The 17,390-nt window shown below is 48.0% G+C and overlaps 2 protein-coding genes and 1 pseudogene across 2 annotated transcripts in view; 1 reads left to right on the top strand and 2 right to left on the bottom strand.

Annotated features, from left to right (window-relative positions):
• Positions 1-17,390, top strand: part of LOC142198436 (uncharacterized) — a 308,715-nt gene that overhangs the window by 124,001 nt on the left and 167,324 nt on the right. The window lies entirely within an intron of this gene.
• Positions 1-17,390, bottom strand: part of LOC142196978 (uncharacterized) — a 39,366-nt gene that overhangs the window by 16,122 nt on the left and 5,854 nt on the right.
• LOC142198438 (uncharacterized) lies at positions 12,267-17,342 on the bottom strand (annotated as a pseudogene).

Below are 17,390 nucleotides of genomic sequence, written 5' to 3'. Positions count from 1 at the left end.
GTCCCTACATCTCTGCCCCCAGTTTCATGTCCCCCCATCTCTGCCCCCAGTTTCATGTCCCATCTCTTCCCCCAGTTTCATGTCCCTCCATCTCTGCCCCAGTTTCATGTCCCCCCATCTCTGTCCCCAGTTTCATGTCCCATCTCTGCCCCCAGATTCATGTCCCCCATCTCTTCCTCCAGATTCATGTCCCCCCATCTCTGCCCCCAGATTCATGTCCCCTCCATCTCTGCTCCCAGTTTCATGTCCCCCATCTCTGCCCCCAGATTCATGTCCCCCCATCTCTGCCCCCAGATTCATGTCCCCTCCATCTCTGCTCCCAGTTTCATGTCCCCCATCTCTGCCCCCAGATTCATGTCCCCCCATCTCTGCCCCCAGATTCATGTCCCCTCCATCTCTGCTCCCAGTTTCATGTCCCCCATCTCTGCCCCCAGATTCATGTCCCCCCATCTCTGCCCCCAGATTCATGTCCCCTCCATCTCTGCTCCCAGTTTCATGTCCCCCATCTCTGCCCCCAGATTCATGTCCCCCCATCTCTGCCCCCAGATTCATGTCCCCTCCATCTCTGCTCCCAGTTTCATGTCCCCACATCTCTGCCCCCAGATTCATGTCCCCCATCTCTGCCCACAGTTTCATGTCCCTACATCTCTGCCCCCAGTTTCATGTCCCTACATCTCTGCCCCCAGTTTCATGTCCCTCCATCTCTGCCCCCAGTTTCATGTCCCCCAGATCTGCCCCCAGATTCATGTCCCTCCATCTCTGCCCCCAGTTTCATGTCCCTCCATCTTTGCCCCCAGATTCATGTCCCTCCATCTTTGCCCCCAGATTCATGTTCTCTCCATCTCTGCCCCCAGATTCATGTCCTCTCTATCTCTGCCCCCAGATTCATGTCCCTCCATCTCTGCCCCCAGATTCATGTCCCTCCATCTCTGCCCCCAGATTCATGTCTCCACATCTCTGCCCCCAGATTCATGTCCCTCCATCTCTGCCCCCAGATTCAGGTCCCCTCCATCTCTGCCCCCAGATTCAGGTCCCCTCCATCTCTGCCCTTAGATTCATGTCCCTCCATCTCTGCCCCCAGTTTCATGTCCCCTCCATCTCTGCCCCCAGTTTCATTTCCCTCCATTGCTGTCCCCAGTTTCATGTCCCCTCCATCTCTGCCCCCAGATTCAGGTCCCCTCCATCTCTGCCCTCAGATTCATGTCCTTCCATCTCTGTCCCCAGTTTCATGTCCCTCCATCTCTGTCCCCAGTTTCATGTTCCCTCCATTGCTGTCCCCAGTTTCATGTCCCCTCCATCTCTGCCCCCAGTTTCATGCCGGCCCCCCTCCCCCCCCAGTTTCATGGGCCCATTTCATTATGTTCCACCTCAATGTTTAACATAAAAACACTTATACTCACCTTCCCTCGCTCCCTCCGCAGTCTCACTCACAGACTTGTAGGTGTGATGTAACGTCATCATATCGCCTATGTATTCAACTTATCTGCATCCTCCAGAGGAAACCAGGACATACTTCCCACCGACTGGGACTGGACACCGAATCCGTGAATGTCCCGCGGAATCCAGGATGCTTGGGAGGTATACATTGTATGTGACTGCAGGATCATGGAACTAAGACTCTGTTCACACCTGGAGCAGTGATGTCATCTTACCTTCTAGCCGCAGTGTGAACGTGTCCTGAGAGCAGTCACTGCTGTATATACAGTATATATACTGCACTGACTACTGAGCAGACCCTGCAAGAGCTGAAGGACCTGTGATGATGTCACCGCTATCATGTGACCAGTACATGGGGGTGGAGCTCAGAAGAGGAGGAGGATGAAGGACCTGTGATGATGTCATGAGGGGGGCGGTGTCTCTGGTTACCATGATGCAGATAGAAGGGATGATATGGCGGCCGGTAGTTGCTGGGTCTTGTAGTTCTTTCCTATGACGTCACATAATAGTTTATTATAATATACAATTAGAGATCAGCCGATCTGTACAGCACGCTCCATAGCAATGAATGGAAGCAGCTGGCACGTAGACTTTGCCGGCGGCTGGTCGTTTAACCCCCCGCGTGCCGGCCGCTTCCATTCATTTCTATGGGAGCGTGCTGTTTGGGTCGGCTGATCGGCACAGTGTCCACTCATCTCTATATACAATCTCTCACCGGCAGTCTCCAGGTTATATACGCCATGGCTGTAATGAGGCGACATCTGTGATTAGTGATAGGATAGATAGAATGACATTACAGCTTCTTCCATAGTGACCATCAATGGGATCAATCACTGGAATAGTCAGGATACGGAGAGATGAGCGAGCGGCGATGTCATCCAATATTATGGACAACGGAGGCAACGAAAAGAAAAACGTATTCAGTCATTGGCTGCCGTAATCAGGTGACCCCCACTCTGTAAGAATAGCCGGGGTCAGATTGGGGTCAGATGTGACTGTGAAGTAGAGAAGGAGAAACGTCTGCGGGGGGGGCTGGGAACTAGAGAAGGAGAGACGTCTGCAGGGGGGGCTGGGAACTAGAGAAGGAGAGACGTCTGCAGGGGGGGCTGGGAACTAGAGAAGGAGAGACGTCTGCAGGGGGGCTGAGAACTAGAGAAGGAGAGACGTCTGCAGGGGGGGCTGGGAACTAGAGAAGGAGAGACGTCTGCAGGGGGGCTGGGAACTAGAGAAGGAAAGACGTCTGCAGGGGGGCTGGGAACTAGAGAAGGAAAGACGTCTGCAGGGGGGGCTGGGAACTAGAGAAGGAGAGACATCTGCAGGGGGGGCTGGGAACTAGAGAAGGAGAGACGTCTGCAGGGGGGCTGAGAACTAGAGAAGGAGAGACGTCTGCAGGGGGGGCTGGGAACTAGAGAAGGAGAGACGTCTGCAGGGGGGCTGGGAACTAGAGAAGGAAAGACGTCTGCAGGGGGGCTGGGAACTAGAGAAGGAAAGACGTCTGCAGGGGGGGCTGGGAACTAGAGAAGGAGAGACATCTGCAGGGGGGGCTGGGAACTAGAGAAGGAGAGACGTCTGCAGGGGGGGCTGGGAACTAGAGACGGAGAGACGTCTGTAGGGGGGGCTGGGAACTAGAGAAGGAGAGACGTCTGCAGGGGGCGCTGGGAACTAGAGAAGGAGAGACGTCTGCAGGGGGGGGCTGGGAACTAGAGAAGGAGAGACGTCTGCAGGGGGCGCTGGGAACTAGAGAAGGAGAGACGTCTGCAGGGGGGGGCTGGGAACTAGAGAAGGAGAGACGTCTGCAGGGGGCGCTGGGAACTAAAGAAGGAGAGACGTCTGCAGGGGGCGCTGGGAACTAGAGAAGGAGAGACGTCTGCAGGGGGCGCTGGGAACTAGAGAAGGAGAGACGTCTGCAGGGGGCGCTGGGAACTAGAGAAGGAGAGACGTCTGCAGGGGGGGCTGGGAACTAGAGAAGGAGAGACGTCTGCAGGGGGGGCTGGGAACTAAAGAAGGAGAGACGTCTGCAGGGGGGCTGGGAACTAGAGAAGGAGAAACGTCTGAAGGGGGGGCTGGGAACTAGAGAAGGAAAGACGTCTGCAGGGGGGCTGGGAACTAGAGAAGGAGAGACGTCTGCAAGGGGGGGCTGGGAACTAGAGAAGGACAAACGTCTGCAGGGGCGCTGGGAACTAGAGAAGAAGAGACGTCTGCAGGGGGGCGCTGGGAACTAGAGAAGGAGAGACGTCTGAAGGGGGGGCTGGGAACTAGAGAAGGAGAGACGTCTGCAGGGGGCGCTGGGAACTAGAGAGGGAGAGACGTCTGCAGGGGGGCTGGGAACTAGAGAAGGAGAGACGTCTGCAGGGGGCGCTGGGAACTAGAGAAGGAAAGACGTCTGCAGGGGGGGCTGGGAACTAGAGAAGGACAAACGTCTGCAGGGGCGCTGGGAACTAGAGAAGGAGAGACGTCTGCAGGAGGGCTGGGAACTAGAGAAGGAGAGACGTCTGCGGGGGGGCTGGGAACTAGAGAAGGAGAGACGTCTGCAGGGGGGGCTGGGAACTAGAGAAGGAGAGACGTCTGCAGGGGGCGCTGGGAACTAGAGAAGGAAAGACGTCTGCAGGGGGGCTGGGAACTAGAGAAGGAAAGACGTCTGCAGGGGGGGCTGGGAACTAGAGAAGGAGAGACGTCTGCAGGGGGGGCTGGGAACTAGAGAAGGAAAGACGTCTGAAGGGGGGGCTGGGAACTAGAGAAGGAGAGACGTCTGCAGGGGGGGCTGGGAACTAGAGAAAGAGAGACGTCTGCAGGGGGGGCTGGGAACTAGAGAAGGAGAGACGTCTGCAGGGGGGCTGGGAACTAGAGAAGGAGAGACGTCTGCAGGGGGGCTGGGAACTAGCAATATACAGGCAGTAATCTTATAGGAGCCAAACGTACATCTACCACTGCTGAAGATTGTATATACACCATATATATATATATATATATATATATACACCATCTGTACACCATCTGTATATACACCATCAGTACATACACCATCTGTATCTTTTTTCAACTAATTTAAGCTAGGTGTATACTTTGTATACAGTACACTTGTATACATCTAACATACAGAGGTATTTGGGCGCTATATACCTTGGCCATCTCCAGTTATATACGTGTTTTAAGCTCAGCATATACATCTAACATACAGAGCTATTTGGGTGCTATATACCTTGCCCATCTTCTGTTATATACTAGAAATGCATAAGACAAGCGCAAAGGGACGAAGACAGGGGAGTGGAAATGCAGCTGGGGGCCAAGGCCGCGGTCAAGCTACTGCGGATCTAATGGCTACTGGTGAGGGGCAGCCAGCACTGTGCTCATCCACAATCCCTGGTTTGATGACAACATTAAGCAGGGTACAGGGTACAATGCAGACCAGGCCCGAGCACCAGGAACAGGTGTTACAATGGCTAGCAGATAATGCTTTGAGCTGCATTTCCACCAGCCAGTCAGCCACTACCTCTAGTCTTGTTACTAAAAGGCTCAATTCATCCCAAGAGCCTAATACTCTGCTGGTACAAGGCTCAACTCACCTCAAGGGCCTAATACTCTGCTGGTACAAGGCTCAACTCACTTCACGGGCCTAATACTCTGCTGGTACAAGGCTCAACTCACCTCAAGGGCCTAATACTCTGCTGGTACAAGGCTCAACTCACCTCAAGGGCCTAATACTCTGCTGGTACAAGGCTCAACTCACTTCACGGGCCTAATACTCTGCTGGTACAAGGCTCAACTCACCTCAAGGGCCTAATACTCTGCTGGTACAAGGCTCAACTCACCTCAAGGGCCTAATACTCTGCTACTACAAGGCTCAACTCACCTCAAGGGCCTAATACTCTGCTGGTACAAGGCTCAACTCACCTCAAGGGCCTAATACTCCGCTGGTACAAGGCTCAACTCAGCTCAAGGGCCTAATACTCTGCTGGTACAAGGCTCAACTCACCTCAAGGGCCTAATACTCTGCTGGTACAAGGCTCAACTCACCTCAAGGGCCTAATACTCTGCTGGTACAATCCTCAATTCATCCCAAGAGCCTAATACTCTGCTGGCACAAGGCTCAACTCACCTCAAGGGCCTAATACTCTGCTGGCACAAGGCTCAACTCAAGGGCCTAATACTCTGCTGGTACAAGGCTCAACTCACCTCAAGGGCCTAATACTCTGCTGATACAAGGCTCAACTCACCTCAAGGGCCTAATACTCTGCTGGTACAAGGCTCAACTCACCTCAAGGGCCTAATGCTCTGCTGGTACAAGGCTCAACTCACCTCAAGGGCCTAATACTCTGCTGATACAAGGCTCAACTCACCTCAAGGGCCTAATATTCTGCTACTACAAGGCTCAACTCACCTCAAGGGCCTAATACTCTGCTGGTACAAGGCTCAACTCACCTCAAGGGCCTAATACTCCGCTGGTACAAGGCTCAACTCAGCTCAAGGGCCTAATACTCTGCTGGTACAAGGCTCAACTCACCTCAAGGGCCTAATACTCTGCTGGCACAAGGCTCAACTCAAGGGCCTAATACTCTGCTGGTACAAGGCTCAACTCACCTCAAGGGCCTAATACTCTGCTGATACAAGGCTCAACTCACCTCAAGGGCCTAATACTCTGCTGGTACAAGGCTCAACTCACCTCAAGGGCCTAATATTCTGCTACTACGAGGCTCAACTCACCTCAAGGGCCTAATACTCTGCTGTTACAAGGCTCAACTCACCTCAAGGGCCTAATACTCTGCTGTTACAAGGCTCAACTCACCTCAAGGGCCTAATACTCCGCTGGTACAAGGCTCAACTCAGCTCAAGGGCCTAATACTCTGCTGTTACAAGGCTCAACTCACCTCAAGGGCCTAATACTCCGCTGGTACAAGGCTCAACTCAGCTCAAGGGCCTAATACTCTGCTGGTACAAGGCTCAACTCACCTCAATGGCCTAATACTCTGCTGGTACAAGGCTCAACTCACCTCAAGGGCCTAATACTCTACTGGTACAAGGCTCAACTCACCTCAAGGGCTTAATACTCTGCTACTTCAAGGCTAAACTCACCTCAAGGGCCTAATACTCTGCTACTTCAAGGCTCAACTCACCTCAAGGGCCTAATACTCTGCTGTTACAAGACTCAACTCAGCTCAAGGGCCTAATACTCTGCTGGTACAAGGCTCAAATCACCTCAAGGGCCTAATACTCTGCTGGTACAAGGCTCAACTCACCTCAAGGGCCTAATACTCTGCTGGTACAAGGCTCAACTCACCTCAAGGGCCTAATACTCTGCTGGTACAAGGCTCAACTCACCTCAAGGGCCTAATACTCTGCTGGTACAAGGCTCAACTCACCTCAAGGGCCTAATACTCTGCTGGTACAAGGCTCAACTCACCTCAAGGGCCTAATACTCTGCTGGTACAAGGCTCAACTCACCTCAAGGGCCTAATACTCTGCTGGTACAAGGCTCAACTCACCTCAATGGCCTAATACTCTGCTGGTACAAGGCTCAACTCACCTCAAGGGCCTAATACTCTGCTGGTACAATCCTCAATTCATCCCAAGAGCCTAATACTCTGCTGGCACAAGGCTCAACTCACTTCACGGGCCTAATACTCTGCTGGTACAAGGCTCAACTCACCTCAAGGGCCTAATACTCTGCTGGTACAAGGCTCAACTCACCTCAAGGGCCTAATACTCTGCTGGCACAAGGCTCAACTCAAGGGCCTAATACTCTGCTGGTACAAGGCTCAACTCACCTCAAGGGCCTAATACTCTGCTGATACAAGGCTCAACTCACCTCAAGGGCCTAATACTCTGCTGGTACAAGGCTCAACTCACCTCAAGGGCCTAATGCTCTGCTGGTACAAGGCTCAACTCACCTCAAGGGCCTAATACTCTGCTGATACAAGGCTCAACTCACCTCACGGGCCTAATACTCTGCTGATACAAGGCTCAACTCACCTCAAGGGCCTAATACTCTGCTGTTACAAGGCTCAACTCACCTCAAGGGCCTAATACTCCGCTGGTACAAGGCTCAACTCACCTCAAGGGCCTAATACTCTGCTACTTCAAGGCTCAACTCACCTCAAGGGCCTAATACTCTGCTGTTACAAGACTCAACTCAGCTCAAGGGCCTAATACTCTGCTGGTACAAGGCTCAAATCACCTCAAGGGCCTAATACTCTGCTGGTACAAGGCTCAACTCACCTCAAGGGCCTAATACTCTGCTGGTACAAGGCTCAACTCACCTCAAGGGCCTAATACTCTGCTGGTACAAGGCTCAACTTACGTCAAGGGCCTGAGGCTAAGTTTGGGAGGGCTCAACTCAAGGGCCACAAAAGTAATTTTTGGAGGTCTCACCACATCACACACACACATCCACAATGATAGTTAAGGGTGGGCACTGTTGGATTTCCCATTGCCTATTCCATCTATGGTTGTCATGGGCAATGTGATTTAAAGGGGTGGTTGTTAATGTTTCTTTAGCTTAAAATTTGTCTGTCCATCCAATTGGGGAGGAAAGAAGGTTTCCAGGTATTTTTCCATTTTCCATAGAGGTTGTAGTGAGTGTGTATAGTGTGTAGTTGATGGTCTATGATATTGGGGTTGTTAGAGAAGTTCAATTGATGTGTATTCTTATTGATACACACAGCAGCCATATTGTCTTTTAGTATCCATGTCTCACCCGCACTCAACCTTTTGTGCTGTTGAGATTGCCAGAAGTATGGAACAACAAGTTAGTCATTCGTATGGCGGCCAACAAGATGTTCTGCGGTTCCCAGAAGTTTCCCAGAAGTGAGGGAGATAGCTGCCAAAGGTTATCATTTTCAGACCAATTAGCAGACCAATGATGGATGCCAGATGTAGGGAAAAAGTCCCAAATTTCTTTGGTCACATACTAAAAGAATGTATTTTTGGCCAGGTTATGCATGACGCCTGACCAGTCACAGAATAATCTTATTGGTGGAATTTCGATCTAATCTGATTGGTTAATTTCTGATATACTTTTGGATTGGTTAATTCTCAATGACAATACTTACTATAAAATAAACTTATTCTGGGCGGAACTTTGCAGAGCTCTGTCCGGACGCACAGAAATCTAACTTATGTGTGTCTGTCTTTAATATCTGATTATATGGTCTACCTGGTCGGTCCTGGGGTAAGGTAAATGACAACGCTAACAGGGTAATAAAGTGACTTGGGCTTGTTAGATGCCCCCAGACATGCTCCCCCTGCTGTCCCAGTTACATTGCAGAGGTGTTGGCATCATTTCCTGGGGTGTCATTGTGGACTTGGTGACTCTCCTGAGGTGAATGGTGGGATCCCCTGAAACGAAGCATTTTCTCCCATAGACTATAACGGGATTCGATATTCGATTGAATAGTCCAATATTGAGGGGCTACTTGAATCGAATTTAGAATTTTTGAATCTTTCACTACTCACTCATCTCTAATGATATGTGAAAACAAAGAAACAGAAAAGTCCTTAACCCCTTCTCGCCGCAGGATTTAGATTTTTGTTTTTGACTCCTCACCTTCCAAACCCCATAACTTTGTTACTTCTCTGCTCTCAGAGCCATATGAGGTCTTATTGTTTGCAGGACAATTTTTCCTTCATGATGGACCATTTATTATTCTGTACAATGTACTGGGAAGGTGGAAAAAAAAAAATCAGAATGGTGGGGGGGGAATTTGAAGAAAAATTCTATTTGTGCAACTTTCTTACGGGCCTCGTTTTAGAAAATGGAGACAATGAGACAAATACAAATGACAGGAACACAATGTTTGACAAGTTCCGCAGATCATTCATTATTACTTGTAACACTGAAAGAAATGAGATTAGGAATTTAATATCCTGGAAAATTCTGTTATCAGATCCATTACTCCGAAACCCAAAACCATCCGGTCCTAAGTAGTATTGCGCGAATAGTAGATACGAATACCTCGTTTCCATAGGAATGCGCGTCAGCGGCTGGCACCGCCCGGCAGCGCTTAACCCCTTGGTGTTTGGCTGCTTACATACATTCCTATGGGAGCGAGGTGTTCGACAAATAGTTTTAAATACTATTTGCTCATCTCTAGTCCTAAGATTATTTACAGACATACTAAAAACATTTGAAATATTCCATTATCTTATCTTCTATTCCATTATCTGATCTTCTATTACATTCTCTTTTATTACAGTACATTCATTTAAATATTCCATTATCTTATCTTCCATTATCTGATCTTCTATTACATTCTCTTTTATTACAGTGCATTCTGTTATATATTACATGACATTATACTCTATTATATTATAGCGCTTAATATGGTTACAAATATTACTTCTAAAACCAAAAATAGAACTCGCAGCCAACATTCAGGTCATGTGATCATCCCCTTCGTAAATTTTGTAACGTCATACAAAATAATACAAGTTCATTCACTTCCACATCAACAGGGGAAACTTTTTATGCAAAAGATCTTTTTGACTGTAATTCTGAATCAGTAGCAATGTGACTTACAAGATAAGATAAGATAATCCTATAATAGTCTCACCATGGGGATACTCAGTGTGTTACAGATAATACAGTGATATATTACAGGACAGAACACAGACAAGCTCAGAGCAGATAGAAGATACCAGGAGTCATAGGAAATAAGAAGAAAAGAAAGACTCAGGACCATTTAGTTTTGTGTGCGGAGTGTCTCCGCTCGGCCTGATGTAGATTACACAACCTGGTCGCAGTTGGGGGGGGGGGAGGATCTCCGATAGCTCCTTCTCACACTTGGGGTGAAGCAGTCGGTCACTGACAGGACTGCCCAGTGCTATCACGGTCTCATACATGGAGTGGGATTTGTTCTCCAGCATGGAGCTCACCATGGACAGTATCCTTCTGTCACCCACCACCTGTACTGGGTCCAGGGGGCTCCCCAGGACAGAGCCGGCCCTTCTGATCAGCCTGTCAAGTCTATTCCTATCCCTGGCTGGTATTCTGCTCTCCCAGCAGGTCACTCCGAAGAAGATGGCTGAAGCAACCACAGAGTTGAAAAAGGCCCTAAGAAGTGGCCCCTGGACTCCAAAGGCCCTCAGCCTCCTGAGCAGGTAGAGCCTGCTGTGAACCTTACTGTGATTGGCCCAGTCCAGCTTACTATTGAGGAGCACACCCAGGTACTTATAGGTCTTACCCATCTCATTGCTTCTCCCAAGGATGCCAATGCACTTCTCCATCATCTCTGCTGCCAACCACATGTGATTGGCCAGGCATGTGTTAAGAGTAGAGCTGGAACCTCAGTGATTGCTGCTGTGAGTTTACCAACTTCCTTGTAATGTCTTTTCTACTTGGTGTGTGTTCTCCTTTAAGGTTTGATCACCTGTTTGTTTCCTGGGTCTTTATAAGGCCTCTCCAGTTTGAACCTGGTTTCTGGCTATTGTTTTTGTTCTGTTAGTTTGGCTTTTGTCTCTGCACCTTGCTCTTGTGTTCCTCACTCCTGTCTACTGATTTGGCTTCCATGTAACTGTTTTCACCATTGTTTTGCTCCCTCACCTGATTCTGCCTCACACTCTGTACCTCACTGCCATTTTACTGCTGACTGAATAGATGGCTACTCCACTGCTCCTCCCATTTGTACTTTTCCATCATCTCTGCTGCCAACCACATAGACGACCATCCTACTTTATTACTTCTCTGAACCCAACTGCTCTCTCGCTTTATCCTGGTCTACTACGAAAGCTCTGCACATCTGAACGTATGTACCCTCCGATTCTCTGCTTGGTCCTACACTCTTGCGGTGAGTAAATCTGAGATTGTCGAGCTGCTGACACATGTGGTGCACCAACTTACGGTACACTGCTCAGTTGTTGTTAACTCTGACCGAAGGAGCCTACATATTCCAACTCCACCACTAGGAGCTCTGGTGAAGGTTTTGTATCAGCTCAGGTGTGCAGTATCCCTGCCATAGTACTTGGTAGTCCTGATTTTGTGACCTCTTCGTGTAAGCGGAGTGTAAACTGACTTTGTACATAACATTATGGAAGCCGGCTCGCTGGTGGTCTCTTCTGCTGATGAACACTACATTAGTTTCTTTGTTGCTAGAGATCAGTTTGATACATTCCAGGGTTTTGTCTGAACGTTCCCTCTTTAGTGCACATAACAAAGGTCACATCTCCCTCACTTTTTCATCCTGATCCTTTGCCTGAAGAAGAATTTAGACTGCATTGCCTAGACCTCTCCTGATGCCAGAGAATTTACTTAGACGAGTCTTCAAGTTTCAGGAAGTCTAAAAACTTACTGATTGATTTCTCTGCATGAATAGGGGCCTGAAGGTAGATTAAGGCCGGAGCCCCACAGGTCGGAAACGCCGTGGTAAACATCGCAGCATTTTACAGTAACAGCAAAGTGGATGGGATTCTTGTGGTTTTGGAAATCACAGCATGTCCATTATATCTACAGAAACGCCGGCGGTTTCCCCATAGATATAATTGTAACAAAGTCCGCAGAGGAAAAGTATGTGAACTTTCTGTATAAGGCGCTGCAGGAAACCTACTGGAGGCTCCAACCACTGCTGATCTCTACCGTAATAAAGAGGCTGCAACGTGCAAAAGGTGCGTACCCACTGGACTATTCCTGAGAAGGTGACCGCTGATCCAGATGGGTCGAGAGATAAGAGTAGTCGAGTTATAATGTGAGGCAGGACTGGCAGAGAATACAACACCAAAGTCCAAGCAAAGGCCGGAGAAGGCGGCACAGAGTCGGGCACAAGAAACAAATCAGAGGTAAATAGGCAGAGTTTAGAGTGACAACTTTATAAAGCTAGTTTGACGCACCGGTAACACCCACTTGTCAATTTATTTATACATTTACTCTTACAGTCTTTTGCACATTCTTAACACCAATATGATTTCTTCCAGTTGTACATTCTCCGATGTTTTACATTTTGATTTCCTTTCTAACAAGATATGATTTTTGTGAAAAACTCCTTCCTTATTCTAAACATGAATATGGCTTCTCTCCTATGTGAATTCTCTCATGTTTAGTAAGAATTGATTTCTTATTAAAACATTTCCCACATTCTGAGCATGAATATGGCTTCTTTCCTGTGTGTAATCTTTCATGTATACTAAGATCTGATTTATTGGTAAAACATTTCTCGCATACTAAACATGAAAATGGCTTCTCTCCTGTGTGAATTCTCTCATGTATAGTAAGATATGATTTCCTATTAAAACATTTCCCACATTCTGAACATGAAAATCGCTTCTCCCCAGTGTGGAATCTTTCATGTTTACTAAGATCTGATTTATTGGTAAAACATTTCCCGCATACTAAACATGAAAATGGCTTCTCTCCTGTGTGAATTTTCTCATGTATAGTAAGATATGATTTCCTATTAAAACATTTCCCACATTCTGAACATGAATATGGCTTCTCTCCTGTGTGAATTATCTGATGTGAAATAAAACTTGATCTATGAGCAAAACATTTCCCACATTCGGAGCATGAAAATGGTTTCTCTCCTGTGTGAATTCTCTGATGACCACTAAGGTTGGTTTTAGTAAAAAAACATTTCCCACATTCTGAACATGAATATGGCTTCTCTCCTGTATGACTCTTCTGATGTGAAACAAGGTGTGATTTCTTAGTAAAACATTTCCCACATTCCAAGCATGAAAATGGCTTCTCTCCTGTGTGAATTCTCTGATGAACACTAAGGTTGGATTTAGTAAAAAAACATTTCCCACATTCTGAACATGAATATGGCTTCTCTCCTGTGTGACTTCTCTGATGTTCAGTAAGTTTGCCTTTAGTATTGAAACATTTCCCACATTCTGAACATGAAAATGGCTTCTCTCCTGTGTGAATTCTCTCATGTTTAGTAAGGCAATTCAAATAAATAAAACATTTTCCACATTCTGAACATGAATATGGCTTCTCTCCTGTGTGAATTCGTCTGTGTGTATTGAGACATACTTTTTGTGTAAACCTTTTTCCACATTCCTCACGCTGAAACCTTCTCACCCCTTTCTGGCTGGTACTTGTGGTCACAGGCTGTGGTTGGTCAGAAGATTCCTCATGATTCGGGGGATTATATGATGGATCTGTACTGTGACGTCCTGGATGTACATGAGGGGTAATGAGGTTTTCTCCTGAGGAGCGCTCCACCATATCTTCATCTTCTCCTTTATCACTTACTGATAACATGACGTTTCCCTCAGAGATCGCACTGGGATTTTCTGTAGGGTTAAAATTAGAATTTGTGATTATTTTTTTTCACAACACAAATTTGGAAACACAGGTAGATTTTGATTCAGCTTTTAAGTTAAAACCAAAAATGGATCCAGCAGGGCGGAGAAGTAAAAGGCCATGTTCACATCTGTATTGGAGATTCCATTTAAAACCTCAGATGGTAAAGTCCAACACAATGATGGAGAACATAACAGACCCCTATTATAATCAATAGTCTCCACTGGGATCGGTTTCCTCCATATTATGGATTTCCATTTTTCTGTTCTACTTTTATGTGTCTAACCCTAAACAGAGAGATGGAAATCCTGAAGGAAGTGTGAACACAACTTGAGCCCTTCTAAGCCTATATCTCCCATTCCTTCTGGAGCTGGTAAATAAATTATCGAAAATTGGATTAAACTGCTGATAGTTCAGGGGATTCCTAACTGGTAAAATGAGTTTTTTTTTGTATTCACCATAAAATTCTTTTCTTATTGTATTCACTGAGGACACAGCACCATGGGGTTTAGACCTGGCCACTAGGAGGCTGACACTAGGAGAATCAGAAGCTGTTGGCTCCGCCTCATAGTCTGTACTCTCTCACAGACAGTGCACTAAGCCAGTGTGTACCGCAGCAGTGGAAGAGACACACAAAAAGAAAAAAGAACACAGAACCAACACCCAGGACCACCAGGTCCTGAACCGAAACAAGAACCAAAACAATAAAAAACAAAGGATTTTACAGTGAGTACAAAAAAAATCCCATTTTCTTGTTATTTCAATGGGGGACACAGCACCATGGGATGTCCTAAAGCAGTCCCAGAGAGTGGGAAATTCACAGCCATATGAACAACCTAGCGCACATCCGCTTATAGAACCTTACGACTGCAGCTGGAATCGGCAAACGCCACAGAATGGCTCTGGTAAAAATTTGTTAAAGTGTGGATGGCGGTGGCAGGTGGTGGCCTTACAGAGATGGGTGGCAAAAGCTTGATGCTGAACAATCTAGGAGGTTCCAACAGCACTAGTGGATTGAGCCTTCACATCTAAGGACAGGTCCTTACCCTTAAGCGGATAGGCCTCCCTGAACGTAGTCCAAATCCATCCAGAGATGAAAGCCTTGGAAGCAGGAAGGCCTTTCCGAGGGCCCGTCAGGAAGGACGACCAAGACATCTGAACAACGAAAAGGATCAGTGATAGACAAGAACAGCTGAATCACCCAGACAACATCCAGATAGTGAAGGGAACACTCACAAGAATTCTTAGGGTCCGGACAGAAGGATGACAAGACAATGTCCTTGTTGATTTGAAAAGAGGAGACCACCTTTGGCAAGAAAGAAGGTGGCAGATGAAGGACAACCTTGTCCCGTGTGGAGAACCAGAAAGGGAAACTGCTGAGACAGGGCAGCAAGCTCAGAGACCCTGCGAATGGTAATAGCCACCAGAAAAGTGGAATATCCCAAAAAGGCTTGAAGGAGGAGCCTGAAGCACCTCAAGGACAAGATTAAGATCTCATGGGTCTACGGGTGGACGATAAGCGGGAAGCGCAGTGTATCACACCCTGTAGGAAGGCCTTTACCTGAGGGTTGTAGGTCAGGGTCTTCTGAAAAAGTATAGAAAGGGCAGAATCCTGTCCCTTAAGAGAAGAATGACCAATACCTTGATGCAGACCGGACTGGAGAAAGGCCAGGATCCTGTGAAGGGAGGAGAGCCGACAATCATTGCTCTCTCACCAGACCTTCCACGTGCCATGGTAGATCTTGGCGGAATGGAGTTTTCGGGCTTTGAGCATGGTATGGATAACAGGCTCTGAAAACCCATGACGCCTCAGAATCTCAGCTTTAATAGACACATTGTTAAATGTAGCTGAGGTAAGGGGAGGTGAAACAGCGACCCTTGAGACAGAAGGTGTGGCTGCAGGGGAAGCCGCCAAAGAGCATTCGCAGGAACATGAACTCCATGTACGGGGTCCCACAGGGACAATCCATAGCCACCAAGATGCCAGGAACCACCTCAGTACTGAGCTTCCTGAAAACCCGAGGGAGAAGAGAAAGAGGAGGAAACAGGTACAACAGGCGGAAGTGTGACTAGGAATCACAAGCATGTCGTCTGAGATGGCTCAAGGGTCCAGGGACCTGGACATGTATCGGGGATCTTATGGTTTAGGCAGGAGGTGAAGAGGTTGACATCGGAGGAATGGAGAAATATTTCCTGGTGAAGAGACTACTCATCCAGGTTGAGTTTTTCATGGCTTAGTAGTCTGCCAGCCAATTGTCTACACCTGGAACGTGGAGCAAAAACGTTATGCTCCACTCACAGCAGAATGCGGAAGGCTTCTAGAAGGGCCGCATGACTCCTGGTGCCCCCCTGATGGCTCAGGTAGGCGACTGCAATGGGGTTATCGATCTGGACTCTCACCGTACACCCCTGGAGGAGAGAGGTCCAATGAAATAGAACTAGGAAGATGGCCCTCAGTTCCAGCAGGTTGATCTGGAGGTAGGACTCTGCCCTGGACTACAGACCCTGAACAGTCAAGGCACTGAAGACCGCTCTCCAGTCAGAAAGGCTTGCGATGGTCGAGATTACCTGCCAACGGAGGAGGAAGGACTTCCCCTAGGAGATTCCTGGAGTGGTGAGCCTCGACAGACTCGAAGTGGCAGGAGAATCAGGCAGTTGAGGCTGGACGGAGACCTGTCACAGCGTGCCAGAATATCAGAGCTGTGTTCAAGGGGTTGTCTATGATTGTTTTATTCATGACCTATCTTACATGACAGGACCAAATCACATTAGTACAGATCAGATCTTCTCTATAATGTCCCATATGATTCTGCTGCTTCTAAGTATGAGAGAGATATGAAGCAGAATCCCCTCTACTGTCTGTGTGCAGTGTGTGGGAGACATCATAGCAGCTAGTCTCCAGCCATGGCACTACTGCAGGAGAGTAAACTCTACAGAGAGGAGTCATGGCAGAAAGACGTCTACAGGGAGGTCCGGGCCAGATGGAGAAGAAACAGGAGCAAGAAAATGACTCCAGAGAAGACGTCACCTGTCAACCACTGGATTGAACTGTCTCTTAGGATGGGACTACATGATGACTATGGCCACCATATCGGTCATGGAGCTTCTATTTTCTCAATAACAAGTGATGTAAGTGAATGGGTGGTATTGTGGGCCAGAGGTTGGGGCGACTGAGAGTCACAAATAACACCTGAGCCCTGATATGTCACCGCTATTACAGTAATGGGGGGCTCAGTGCTAGTGCTGAGAGCAGCATCAGCTATAAATACAGCCCGGCCATTCATGGAGATGATAATCACAGCCACTGATGACCCAGTGAGTACATGCCAGGATCCATAGGAGAGCGAGGAGGGAATGTCTCTGTCCATTCACAGCTCCCTGAGCCCCTGCACGACACGTAACACAGCGGATCACTGCCCCCCCCACCTCTGGAGTGTTACTCTACTGGAGCTCTAAGGGGAAACCGACCTGAAGAAACCTGGGACTTCTCCTTCTCCATTCATGACTCCGTACCTGTGGTAACACCTCCTGGAATCTCCTCCTCCACTTCCCTCTTACACAGGTGATGGCCCCTCATCCTCTCTTCTTCAGCCTCCGCTTTAATATCAGTCACATCTTCTCCCTGATTTCTGGCAATGGCTCCATCTGTAGGAAACACACAGTGATGGGATAGATTGCCATGTGATGAGGAGATGATGGGAGTAGTAGTATCTAGAGGAGA

The sequence above is a fragment of the Leptodactylus fuscus genome, chromosome 3 (genome assembly GCF_031893055.1).
Source record: "Leptodactylus fuscus isolate aLepFus1 chromosome 3, aLepFus1.hap2, whole genome shotgun sequence".
In the NCBI taxonomy this organism is placed as follows: domain Eukaryota; kingdom Metazoa; phylum Chordata; class Amphibia; order Anura; family Leptodactylidae; genus Leptodactylus; species Leptodactylus fuscus.
Note: the sequence above shows the minus strand (reverse complement) of the source record. Positions and strands in the feature narration are given on the sequence as shown.